Source organism: Bos mutus, chromosome 17 (genome assembly GCF_027580195.1).
Source record: "Bos mutus isolate GX-2022 chromosome 17, NWIPB_WYAK_1.1, whole genome shotgun sequence".
NCBI classification, from domain to species: Eukaryota; Metazoa; Chordata; class Mammalia; order Artiodactyla; family Bovidae; genus Bos; species Bos mutus.
The window spans coordinates 52577927-52592357 of NC_091633.1; the positions used below are offsets into that span (position 1 = coordinate 52577927).

The 14431-nt window shown below is 37.3% G+C and overlaps 1 non-coding gene across 1 annotated transcript; it reads right to left on the bottom strand.

Annotated features, from left to right (window-relative positions):
* Positions 1-4039: 4039 nt before the first annotated feature.
* LOC138991543 (U6 spliceosomal RNA) lies at positions 4040-4147 on the bottom strand. Its single transcript, XR_011467516.1, has one exon. It is a non-coding gene; the product is annotated as a U6 spliceosomal RNA (small nuclear RNA).
* Between the last annotated feature and the right edge of the window lie 10284 nt (positions 4148-14431).

Below are 14431 nucleotides of genomic sequence, written 5' to 3' on the forward strand. Positions count from 1 at the left end.
ATGAATCCACCACGGGTGTACACATGTTCCCCATCCTGAATCCCCCTCCCACATCCCTCCCCATGCCATCCCTCTGGGTCATCACAGTGCACCAGCCCCGAGCATCCTGTATCATGCATCGAACCTGGACTGGCGATTCGTTTCATATATTATATTATACATATTTCAATGCCATTCTCCCAAATCATGCCGCCCTCTCCCTCTTACACAGAGTCCAAAAGACTGTTCTATACATCTGTGTCTCTTTTGCTGTCTCGCATACAGGGTTATCATTAGGATCTTTCTAAATTCCATATATATGCATTAGTATACTGTATTGGTGTTTTGCTTTCTGGCTTACTTCACTCTGTATAATAGGCTCCAGTTTTATCCATCTCATTAGAACTGGTTCAAATGTATTCTTTTTAATGGCTGAGTAATACTCCCATTGTGTGTATATGTACCACAGCTTTTTTTTTTTTTTTTTAAACTTTACATAATTGTATTAGTTTTGCTAAATATCAAAATGAATCCGCCACAGGCATACATGTGTTCCCCATCCTGAACCCTCCTCCCTCCTCCCTCCTCCCTCCCCACACCATCCCTCTGGGTCGTCCCAGTGCACCAGCCCCAAGCATCCAGTATCGTGCATCAAACCTGGACTGGCAACTCGTTTCTTACATGATATTCTACATGTTTCAATGTCACTCTCCCAAATCTTCCCACCCTCTCCCTCTCCCACAGAGTCCATAAGACTGTTCTATACATCAGGGTCTCTTTTGCTGTCTCATACACCAGGTTATTGTTACCATCTTTCTAAATTCCATATATATGCGTTAGTATACTGTATTTATGTTTTTCCTTCTGGCTTACTTCACTCTGTATAATAGGCTCCAGTTTCATCCACCTCATTAGAACTGATTCAAATGTATTCTTTTTAATGGCTGAGTAATACTCCATTGTGTATATGTACCACTGCTTTCTTATCCATTCATCTGCTGATGGACATCTAGGTTGCTTCCATGTCCTGGCTATTATAAACAGTGCTGCGATGAACATTGGGGTACACGTGTCTCTTTCCCTTCTGGTTTCCTCAGTGTGTATGCCCAGCAGTGGGATTGCTGGATCATAAGGCAGTTCTATTTCCAGTTTTTAAGGAATCTCCACACTGTTCTCCATAGTGGCTGTACTAGTTTGCATTCCCACCAACAGTGTAAGAGGGTTCCCTTTTCTCCACACCCTCTCCAGCATTTATTATTTGTAGACTTTTGGATCACAGCCATTCTGACTGGTGTGAAATGGTACCTCATAGTGGTTTTGATTTGCATTTCTCTGATAATGAGTGATGTTGAGCATCTTTTCATGTGTTTGTTAGCCATCTGTATGTCTTCTTTGGAGAAATGTCTATTTAGTTCTTTGGCCCATTTTTTGATTGGGTCGTTTATTTTTCTGGAGTTGAGCTGTAGGAGTTGCTTGTATATTTTTGAGATTAGTTGTTTGTCAGTTGCTTCATTTGCTGTTATTTTCTCCCATTCTGAAGGCTGTCTTTTCACCTTGCTAATAGTTTCCTTTGATGTGCAGAAGCTTTTAAGGTTAATTAGGTCCCATTTGTTTATTTTTGCTTTTGTTTCCAATATTCTGGGAGATGGGTCATAGAGGATCCTGCTGTGATGTATGTCAGAGAGTGTTTTGCCTATGTTCTCCTCTAGGAGTTTTATAGTTTCTGGTCTTACGTTTAGATCTTTAATCCATTTTGAATTTATTTTTGTGTATGGTGTTAGAAAGCGGTCTAGTTTCATTCTTTTACAAGTGGTTGACCAGATTTCCCAGCACCACTTGTTAAAGAGATTGTCTTTAATCCATTGTATATTCTTGCCTCCTTTGTCAAAGATAAGGTGTCCATATGTGCGTGGATTTATCTCTGGGCTTTCTATTTTATTCCATTGATCTATATTTCTGTCTTTGTATTAGTACCATACTGTCTTGATAACTGTGGCTTTGTAGTAGAGCCTGAAGTCAGGTAGGTTGATTCCTCCAGTTCCATTCTTCTTTCTCAAGATCGCTTTGGCTATTCGAGGTTTTTTGTTTTTCCATATAAATTGTGAAATTATTTGTTCTAGCTCTGTGAAGAATACCGTTGGAAGCTTGATAGGGATTGCGTTGAATCTATAAATTGCTTTGGGTAGTATACTCATTTTCACTATATTGATTCTTCCAATCCATGAACATGGTATATTTCTCCATCTATTAGTGTCCTCTTTGATTTCTTTCACCAGTGTTTTATAGTTTTCTATATATAGGTCTTTAGTTTCTTTAGGTAGATATATTCCTAAGTATTTTATTCTTTCCGTTGCAATGGTGAATGGAATTGTTTCCTTAATTTCTCTCTCTGTTTTCTCATTATTAGTGTATAGGAACGCAAGGGATTTCTGTGTGTTGATTTTATATCCTGCAACTTTACTATAGTCATTGATTATTTCTAGTAATTTTCTGGTGGAATCTTTAGGGTTTTCTATGCAGAGGATCATGTCATCTGCAAATAGTGAGAGTTTTACTTCTTCTTTTCCAATTGGGATTCCTTTTATTTCTTTTTCTGCTCTGATTGCTGTGGCCAAAACTTCCAAAACTATGTTGAATACTAATGGTGAAAGTGGGCACCCTGGTCTTGTTCCTGACTTTAGAGGAAATGCTTTCAATTTTTCACCATTGAGGATAATGTTTGCTGTGGGTTTGTCATATATAGCTTTTATTATGTTGAGGTATGTTCCTTCTATTCCTGCTTTCTGGAGAGTTTTATCATAAATGGATGTTGAATTTTGTCAAAGGCTTCCTCTGCATCTATTGAGATAATCATATGGTTTTTTATTTTCAATTTGTTAATGTGGTGTATTACATTGATTGATTTGTGGATATTGAAGAATCCTTGCATCCCTGGGATAAAGCCCACTTGATCATGGTGTATGATCTTTTAATGTATTGTTGGATTCTGATTGCTAGAATTTTGTTAAGGATTTTTGCATCTATGTTCATCAGTGATATTGGCCTGTAGTTTTTTTTTTTGGGCGTCTTTGTCAGGTTTTGGTATTAGGGTGATGGTGGCCTCATAGAATGAGTTTGGAAGTTTACCTTCCTCTGCAATTTTTTGGAAGAGTTTGAGCAGGATAGGTGTGAGCTCTTCTCTAAATTTTTGGTAGAATTCAGCTGTGAAGCCGTCTGGACCGGGCTTTTGTTTGCTGGAAGATTTTGATTATTACAGTTTCAATTTCCATGCTTGTGATGGGTCTGTTAAGATTTTCTATTTCTTCCTGGTCCAGTTTTGGAAAGTTGTACTTTTCTAAGAATTTGTCCATTTCTTCCACGTTGTCCATTTTATTGGCATATAATTGTTGATAGTAGTCTCTTATGATCCTTTGTATTTCTGTGTTGTCTGTTGTGATCTCTCCATTTTTGTTTCTAATTTTGTTGATTTGATTTTTCTCCTTTGTTTCTTGATGAGTCTGGCTAAAGATTTGTCAATTTTATTTATCCTTTCAAAGAACCAGCTTTTGGTTTTGTTGATTTTTGCTATGGTCTCTTTTGTTTCTTTTGCATTTATTTCTGCTCTAATTTTTAAGATTTCTTTCCTTCTACTAACCCTGGGGTTCTTCATTTCTTCCTTTTCTAGTTGCTTTAGGTGTAGAGTTAGGTTATTTATTTGACTTTTTCTTGTTTCTTGAGGTGTGCCTGTATTGCTATGAACTTTCCCTAGGACTGCTTTTACCGTGTCCCACAGGTTTTGGGTTGTTGTGTTTTCATTTTCAATCGTTTCTATGCAAATTTTGATTTCTTTTTTGATTTCTTCTGTGATTTGTTGGTTATTCAGCAGCGTGTTGTTCAGCCTCCATATGTTGGAATTTTTAATCGTTTTTCTCCTGTAATTGAGATCTAATCTTACTGCATTGTGGTCAGAAAAAATGCTTGGGATGATTTCTATTTTTTTGAATTTACCAAGGCTAGCTTTATGGCCCAGGATGTGATCTATCCTGGAGAAGGTTCCATGTGCACTTAAGAAAAATGTGAAAAAAATATGGAACGCTTCACGAATTTGCATGTCATCCTTGCGCAGGGGCCATGCTAATCTTCTCTGTATCATTCCAATTTTTAGTATATGTGCTGCCGAAGTGAGCACGATATGGTAGTTCTATATTAGTTTTCAAAGGAACTTCCATTCTTTTTTCATTTTTTGTTTTATTTCTTTTTTGGAGGTAGGTGGGAAAGAATTATTTTTTAAACTATATTAAACTTAAAATAACCCTGTTCTTCATTCTTAATTTTTTTACCTACTCTGTATTCCTCTATTAATATTGCTTCAGTGATTTCTAAACCCTTGAAGACAAATCCTACATGCAAGTGTTTTCAAGATAATATTTTTGAACAAAGTATATATTTCCACTGTGGGAAACACCAACATAATAGTCTCATTATTTGATAATTTCACGAACAGTCAATAAATCCCTACATGAAAACTAATTAGAACAGTTAATTCTAATTTCTCAACAAATATAATTTTTTCAACTAAGTTCAGTTGCTCAGTCATGTCTGACTCTTTGCAACCCCATGGACTGTAGCACAACAGGTTTCCCTGTCCATTACCAATTCCTGGAGCTTGCTCAAACTCATGTCCATCGACTCGGTGATATCATCCAACTATTTCATCCTCTGTCATCCCCTCTCCTCCTGCCTTCAGTTTTTCCCAGCATCAGGGTCTTTTCTAAGGAGTCAGTTCTTTGCATCAGGTGGCCAAAGTATTGGATCTTCAGCTTTAGCATCAGTCTTTCCAATGAATATTCAGGACACATTTCCTTTAGGATTGACTGGTTTGATCTCCTTGCAGTCCAAGGGACTCTCAAGAATCTTCTCCAATACTTCAAAAGCATCAGTTCTTCGGTGCTCAGCATTTTATGGTCCAACTCTCACATCCATATATGACTACTGGAAAAACCATAGCTTTTTTAGCAATTGTATTTTTTGCACATTTTAGGAAATGAACCATTACTTAAAGTTATTCAGAATCTGAAAAAAAAAATTGTTACATAATGGAAATTCTTATAGGGAATGTTATTGATTATTAAGTATGATTACAAAATACTTAATCTCTGTTCATTGACTATATCAATTCAGTTTGCTAATTTTATTAATATTAGCACTGTGTATAAGAATAAATGTAATATAAAATAGTGTTAAATCTTATCAAAACTAAATGGTAAAGATACAAAGCATCATCAGAAAGATAATTATCTGTGTAATAGACAGCATGGAAATTATGTGCTTTGGGTATTTTTTAAAATCTCCATTAATAATTGATTTGTTCAAATCATATTTGATTTTAAAAAACAGAATATATTTAAAATTTTAACTCACCAGTTGGAGTGGATTACAAAAATATTTGACAGACTCTGTATTTTCAGATCAGATCAGATCAGTCGCTCAGTCGTGTCCGACTCTTTGAGACCCCATGAATCGCAGACGCCAGGCCTCCCTGTCCATCACCAACTCCCAGAGTTCACTCAAACTCATGTCCATAGAGTTGGTGATGCCATCCAGCCATCTCATCCTCTGTCGTCCCCTTCTCCTCTTGCCCCCAATCCTTCCCAGCATTAGAGTCTTTTCCAATGAGTCAACTCTTCGCATGAGGTGGCCAAAGTACTGGAGTTTCAGCTTTAGCATCATTCCTTCCAAAGAAATCCCAGGGCTGATCTCCTTTAGAATGGACTGATTGGATCTCCTTGCAGTCCAAGGGACTCTCTTTGTCTTCTCCAACACCACAGTTCAAAAGCATCAATTCTTCGGTGCTCAGCCTTCTTCACAGTCCAACTCTCACATCTATACACGACCACAGGAAAAACCATAGCCTTGACTAGATGGACCTTTGTTGGCAAAGTAATGTCTCTGCTTTTGAATATGCTGTCTAGGTTGGTCATAACTTTCCTTCCAAGGAGTAAGCATCTTTTAATTTCATGGCTGCAGTCACCATCTTGCAGTGATTTTGGAGCCCAGAAAAATAAAGTCTGACACTATTTCCACTGTTTCCCCATCTATTTCCCATGAAGTGATAAGGCAAGTATAAAAAATCATAAATAAATTATTTTTTTTTAAAAACCCACAATATGAAGAAACCATATAATTGATTATCGTGAAATAAAGCAGTAACAATTTATTATATAATGGATCTTAAACTTGGCCTTTCAGTACTGACAAATTTAGGATTTGTATCATATAGTTTTACATCAGTTAAGGATTGTGTCTCCTCTAATGTTATTACTTAAAAATTCCCAGCAATTTACATTTGCTACTCAGTGCCCTTAGTTCCAAGGCAAGTGCTTAATGAAGAAAAACTGAATGGTGAATGAATGAACTGTTGATCAGAAACACGACCAGAGAACCAAAAAGTCACTGGTTAACTAGTAAGTACTTGGAGAAAGACACTCAACTCATTACAAAGGCTTACAAGAACACCTCAAAAAAGTTAAAGGGTCTAAACTTTGTGAAAGTAAAATCCAACGGCTTGGATGGAATTCTGAATTTGTGATTGTGAGAAATCTTTACACAAATCTAGACACCTTAAAGTAATGCTATTTTGTGGGTCTTCTGATCTGCTGAAAATATGCCTCATCTATGCTACCTGATACAGTAGCCTCTAGTCATATATGGCGATTGAGTACTTTGAATGGAGATACTGTGACTAGAGAACTAAATTTTGAAGGTCATCTTAAATCTGATTTTAATTTAAATGGACACATATATATGTCATTATAGCCCTACAGAGTTCTCTGTGATGGAAAATAGATATGGAAGCAGCAAGGATCTAACCAAAAGGAACCAAGGTTGGAAGTAATCAGAGGCAGCTATGCCCTGTTTCTCATTATTGTTGGTCATACATTCCTTTAATGGGTACATATACACAAATATCACACACCATGTGCAGTGTCAACAGAAATCAATCATTATATATGTAATGACTTAGAAACTGTGAACATTTATGACTTAGAATCATGAACAATTCCTGAAAAAGGTACATACTGAATACTCCAGCTGGGAGATAAGTCAGACAAATAAGCATAGATATAAAAAGTTCGCTACTACAAATGAAGTAAGATATCTTTGTCTAAACAGTTGCTTCACTTACAGTGAGGATACAATATATGTGATGTGTCAGTGTGTGATGCAAGTGATGTGCCAATGAGCTTGCTTTATATTTGTAAGAAGATTGTAAATGTTTAAATAGTAAATGGTGTATTTTAGATAGATTATATTGGGTAAAATGAGGGTATCTTATTCTCTAAAGTTACTCCAGCATAAAACTCAGTTCTAGGCATATAAAAGAGAGTTAACTGTTACTCTTTTCTTTTTTATATGCAATGAAAACATATCATTATTCTTTGGAAGCCTTTTATGATGTATTTTTAAAATTAATTCTTGAAACACTGTGTGTTTAGTAAGGCAGGCATTATTGTTATCTATTTTTTCAGAAGCAAATAATGTAATAAACTGATGGACCTAATCCACTACCGTGTATGTAATAAATGAATGAAACCAGGATTTGAAATGGGTCCTTGGGAAATAAGGTTAGCGTCGTTTCTACTCTATGCTCTTGGCCCTCTATTAATGGTGACAATAATGGCTATGATAACTACAGGGGAAAAATAATGATGTTGATAATTATCATCATTTACATGAACTATGAATTAGTTCCTCTAAAGAGATTTACACACACTGTATTATTCTCAAATAGAGCTACCTTCCTCATTGATTGTACAATATTCCCTTTTTCATAATGTGCTGTTGGAAATTATAGTCTTCTTTTAAAATTTTATGTCATATTCAAATAACTTTTTAAGTTTTATATTTTTCCTTTACCTTATGCTATTTCCTCATACATTCTGGTTTACAATATTTTCTTCTTTTCTAGTTTATCAGACTGATTTCTGACTATGATCTTAAAATCAGAAAAAAATTTGGAAGCTAAATATAGTTCAGTTTTACACCAGCTCAAAATACAGAAATCATCACTATGAACAAAGCTAGTGGAGGTGATAGAATTCCAGTTGAGCTATTCCAAATCCTTAAAGATGATGCTGTGAAAGGGCTGCACTCAATATGCCAGCAAATTTGGAAAACTCAGCAGTGGCCACAGGACTGGAAAAGGTTAGTTTTCATTCCAATCCCAAAGAAAGGCAATGCCAAAGAATGCCCAAACTACCACACAATTGCACTCATCTCACACACTAGTAAAGTAATGCTCAAAATTCTCCAAGTCAGGCTTCAGCAATATGTGAACCATGAACTTCCTGATGTTCAAGATGGTTTTAGAAAAGGCAGAAGAACCAGAGATCAAATTGCCAACATCTGCTGGACCATGGAAAAAGCAAGAGAGTTCCAGAAAAGCATCTATTTCTGCTTGATTGACTATGCCAAAGCCTTTGACCGTGTGGATCACAATAAACTGTGGAAAATTCTGAAAGAGATGGGAATACCAGACCACCTGATCTGCCACTTGAGAAATTTGTATGCAGTTCAGGAAGCAACAGTTAGAACTGGACATGGAATAACAGACTGGTTCCAAATAGGAACAGGAGTACATCAAGGCTGTATATTGTCATCCTGTTTATTTAACTTATATGCAGAGTACATCATGAGATATGCTGGACTGGAAGAAACACAAGCTGGAATCAAGATTGCTGGGAGGCAACACCCTTATGGCAGAAAGTGAAGAGGAACTCAAAAGCCTCTTGATGAAGGTTAAAGAGGAGAGTGAAAAAGTTGGCTTAAAGCTCAACTTTCAGAAAACGAAGATCATGGCATCCAGTCCCATCACTTCATGGGAAATAGATGGGGAAACAGAGGAAAGAGTGTCAGACTTTATTTTTCTGGGCTCCAAAATCACTGCAGATGGTGACTGCAGCCATGAAATTAAAAGACGCTTACTCCTTGGAAGGAAAGTTATGACCAACCTAGATAGCATATTCAAAAGCAGAGACATTACTTTGTCAACAAAGGTTCGTCTAGTCAAGGCTATGGTTTTTCCTGTGGTCATGTATGGATGTGAGAGTTGGACTGTGAAGAAGGCTGAGTGCCAAAGAATTGATGCTTTTGAACTGTGGTGTTGGAGAAGACTCTTGAGAGACCCTTGGACTGCAAGGAGATCCAACCAGTCCATTCTGAAGGAGATCAGCCCTGGGATTTCTTTGGAAGGAATGATGCTAAAGCTGAAACTCCAGTACTTTGGCCACCTCATGCGAAGAGTTGACTCATTGGAAAAGACTCTGATGCTGGGAGGGATTGGGGGCAAGAGGAGAAGGGGACGACAGAGGATGAGATGGCTGGATGGCATCACTGACTCGATGGACATGAGTCTGGGTGAACTCTGGGAGTTGGTGATGGACAGGGAGGCCTGGCGTGCTGCGGTTCATGGGGTCGCAAAGAGTCAGACACGACTGAGCAACTGATATGATCTGATCTGATGCTTACAAAACTTACTTTCAAGTGAGATTCATTAAATTTAAATTCACAGACATAGATAGATAGAATAAAAGAAAGAAATTACTGCCAAAAATCAATGAAATATGTTTTCCCCTTGGAAGAACCAAAGAGTACATACTGTCGTACTTTGAGTAAAGAATAATTTTCAGCACACTTATAGATCACAACATAAAACGAAATGTATTTTCAATCACAGATGTACACTTTAACTGAATTCCTGCACAGCCAAACAAATGGAATAAAAATGAAAGTTTTCATCCAGCACAGTTTGGCACAATTCAGACAAAGGGATAAAATTATTTACTTATTCATTTTTTGAACTCAATGAAATAATTTGCATGAGGCTAGCCTGGTTCATCCTGAAATAAAGTGAGAGTAAATGGGAAGCTATTACTTTATTGATTTCACATATTTACTACATGGAGAGATTGTGACTCCAAAGATTTGGTAAATGCAAAAGTACAGTTGTAATGACATACCAGACCGAGCCTGGCAATGGACTCACCACAAATGTTAATGGGATTGGACTGGGAAAGAGAAAATGAGAACTAGATCTTTTAACTGATTAAAAACTGATTAAGAACAGGTAAAGGAAGTTAAACATATTTAATGTTAGAGCTGTGGTCCTGCTGTTTTAGAACATTTTAAAAAAGAACTAAGCATCTCTCCCTCTCCCCCACTTAGGGCCCCCTCTCTTTGTCCATTCCAAGCTATTCTTACTTTCAGAGTCAGAGGAAGGGAAGTCCATAGCTGAGAATAGGTCTGTTGCCCCAGAGCAGTTGCATATTCCACACAAACTAAAGGCCCCAGCATGGGCGTTAGAGGAACTAGAGTTGTGAGCACTAAAGGAAAATGTTGTCTATGGTGGGTGGTACATTCCAGCAGGTAGTAGGTTAGAACAGATGAGTTATCTTGAGTGAAGCATGAAGATTAAGAATTTGGCTACCTGAGGAAATGCCTGTCACTTTTATACATTGATCCTTGCCTTGATGGTTTTTGTTTTTCTTATTTTCTGACAATAAAACTTGTTTTTAACTATACAAAATAACCAGGGTATAAAAATGCACATTTTATACACAGGAAAAACTGCTGTTGGACTTCAATATAATGTATTCCTGCTGCTGCTGCTAAGTTGCTTCAGTCGTGTCTGACTCTTTGCGACCCCATAGATGGCAGCCCACCAGGCTCCCCCGTCCCTGGGATTCTCCAGGCAAGAACAGTGGAGTGGGCTGCCATTTCCTTCTCCAATGCATGAAAGTGAAAAGTGAAAGGGAAGTCGCTCAGTCGTGCCTGACTCTTTGCGACTCCATGGACTGCAGCCCACCAGGCTCCTCTGTCCGTGGGACTTTCCAGGCAAGAGTACTGGAGTGGGGTGCCATTGCCTTCTCCGAACGTATTTCTAAGGTTTCTTCAAGAAAGGAATATTGCCCTGAATTATAATCTTGAGTCTTTACAGAAGATCGTGTATCCCTGGAGGGATAACAGCCGCACTAGGGAAACCCACTGTCTCTCCACATGCACGCTATTGTCATTTGGGCCTCACAGGCTCTGCATCCTGTGGGATTGTCCCATGCATTGCAGAATATTTGACCTTCCTACTAGTAAATGACAGCAGTGTCTCATAGTCATTCAAGGACAAAAAAAAAAAAAAAATGCCCCTTCTCAACATATATACAGTGTTTCCAAATAGCCTCTAGGGAATAAAGGTGACTTCGTTTCACCTGTGTTAAATACAATGAAGAAAGATTGCAGAAGAGGGACTTCTGACTCTACCTGAGGCTATGAAAGAGGGAACTTTGTTAATACATAATGAATAAGGGACAGATAATTATTCTAGATCATTGTTTTATGAGTCATTTCTCCTCTGTGTTTTCTTACTTCTTTACTTACCTGTTGTTCCTAAGATTGTCTTTTTGGTTTTATCTATTGAGCTTTCTGTTTATCTATCTATCTAGTGGCTTTAGATACTTGGTTACAAAAGTACGCTTATTACCATGAAAGGGAACCCCGTTTGCAAGCAAAATTAAATCACAGTGGGTATATACACCAACCATAACAGTACTAACTTGCCTGAACTCCTCTCCTGTTCTACTCTGCGACATTTTCTTGACTTGATTTTAAATAACCTTTCTAGGAATTATGAGTCTGCATTTTAAACTCATTTCAAGCTTCACTTCCCCTGCAAGGCTAAATCTATCTACATGGAAAGTTCAAAAGATGTTGTTGATTCTGTAGTTAGATTCACATGGTTCCATAGCAAGATGGGGAAAGAAACATTCCAAGCGGGTAATGAGATCGTTTGTTATGTTACTGCCCCTCCCCTCCCACCCCTGAGGCCTTCTGACCTCAAACCTGACCTCACCAGTTGGAGAAAACTGTATTGTGCAGAAACAGCCCAATTCAATACAACAAGCATTTTTTGATTTCCCTAGATTTTGTTGTAGTCCTATGCAAGATTGTGTAAGGGCATGGGTGACAGCTCTCAAAGTGCCCAGTGTTCAGGTAAATGGAATAACTGTAATGAAACATGACAGTTGCTCTAACTGTAGGATTGCCACTGACACTCTCACTCCTAATCAAGTCTGTGTTAGTTCAAGTGTCGTCCTCTGAGGGCTCCAGTTTCACTGGATAATCTGATCCAAATGATAGGAGCTAGCAGCTCACAGGACTCTGAGATCAATAATTCCTCATTTTATAATCGGAGAGAATATAATCCAAGTGATAATAACCTGGTCACATTTATCCAGGGAGCCACCCTGGATAAATGCTTGTTAAAGGACATCTAAGCAACTTACATGCATTTTGCAATGGTTTTCTGAAGATTAGGTGTTCAGTTTGTTTTTGTTTTTTCATATTCTGTAAGGATGATTGGCCTCAGTGCAATAAAGAGAAAATGCAGAGGGGAATTATTTGGAGTGGAAATGAGGTGAAATTTTGAAGGTCTAAGGAGATAATTTAGAGATGATGTCTTTAACTGTGTTGTGTAAACATTTATCTTGTATGACCTCAGTTAATCTAATTAATTATTTCCCCCAAAAGGACTTCAATTCCTAAATTATAATTTTATTTGGAGAAATTTAATCGAACATTTTGTAAAAGTCCATTAGTTTTGTATATATATATATGTATATATATGTATATATAGTGATGCTGTGTGCCTGATATCATTACTTCATTAAAAAACAATCTGCAGAATTATAATCATACAGAGCAGAGTTCCTTGTGCTATGCAGTAAGTCCTTGTTGGTTATCTATTTCAAATATAGCAGTGTACATGTCAGTCCTCAGATCTTAGTCTATGCCCCACCAGCAAGCTTTTCCTCTGGTCACCATAAATTTGTTCACAAAGTCTGTGAGTCTGTTTCTACTTTGTAAATAAGTTCATTTCAATCTTATTTTTTAGATTCCACATATAAGTGATAGCATATGGTATTTGTCTTTGTCTGCTTTACTTCACACCCAAAACTAATATAACATTGTTAATCAAATATACTCTAATATAAAATAAAAAAAACAGTGTTGTTCAGTTGCTCAGTCATGTCTGACTCTGTGCAACCCCATGGACTGCAACATGCTAGGCTTCCCTGTCCTTCACCATCTCCCAGATTTGCTCAGACTCATGTCCATTGAGTCAGTGTTGCCATCAAACCATCTTGTCCTCTGTCATCCCCTTCTTTTCCTGCTTTCAGTCTTTCCCAGCATCAGGGTCTTTTCCAATCAGTCAGTTCTTCGTATCAGTTGCCCAAAGTATTGAAGCTTCACCTTCATCATCAGTCCTTCCAATGAATATTCAGTGTTGATTTCCTTTAGGATTAAATGGTTGATCTCATTGCTGTCCAAGAAACTCTCAAGAGTTTTCTCCAACACCGCAGTTCAAAAGCATCAGCTCTTTGGTGGTCAGCCTTCTTTACGGTCCACCTCCCACAACCATACATTACTACTGGAAAAACCATAGCTTTGTTGGCAAAATAATGCCTCTGATTTTTAATACACTGTCCAGGTTTGTCATAGCCTTTCTTCCAAGGAGCAAGCATCTTTTAATTTCATGGCTGCAGTTCACCATCTAAAGTGATTTTGGAGCCCAAGCAAATAAAGTCTGTCACTGTTTCTATTGTTTCCCCATCTATTTGACGTGAAGTGATGGGACTCGATGCCATGATTTTTGGTTTTTGAACATTGAGTTTAAAGCAAGCTTTTTCACTCTCCTCTTTCACCTTCATCAAGAGGCATTTTAGTTCTTCTTCACTTTCTGCCATAATAATGGTGTCATCTGCATGTCTGAGGTTATTGATATTTCTCCTGGCAATCTTGATTCCAGCTTATACTTCAACCAGCCTAACATTTTGCATGATGTATTCTGCATAGCAGTTAAATAAGCAAGGTGACAATATACAGCCTTGATGTACTCCTTTCCCAATTTTGAAACAGTCTGTATCTGCCTGTTAAAATTGAGGATGATTCACTGTTGATCTAAAATAATAAAATGAATCTATTTGTATATTTATCATTAACTAATTGGTTATCTAGATGACTAAGTTTCATACAAATGAAAAAAGACTTGTTTCATTTTCTCTCAAACAATAGCCTTCTTAAAACACTAAACGAGATGCTATGTATTCAATACAATAGTGTACTTCCATTAAAATACTTTCTGCTAAAAGGTCCCCTAGTAGAAAATCTAGACAACATGACCTGCCATCCAGATTCCTTTACATTTTAAAACAAACATGAAGAAAAATGAGTGAATGCATATTTTCACTCAAAGAAAATTTTCAAAGTGCTACATGGTCTTTTGTTTTACCTCCCTTTGGCATCTTAACTTGGCATCTAAACTGCAGATGAAATACATGGAAATTGTTTCCTATATCCTTAGTCATCCATACTGTTCTTGTTGATGGAAGATTTCTATAGGGGAAAATAAAACATTTTCTCA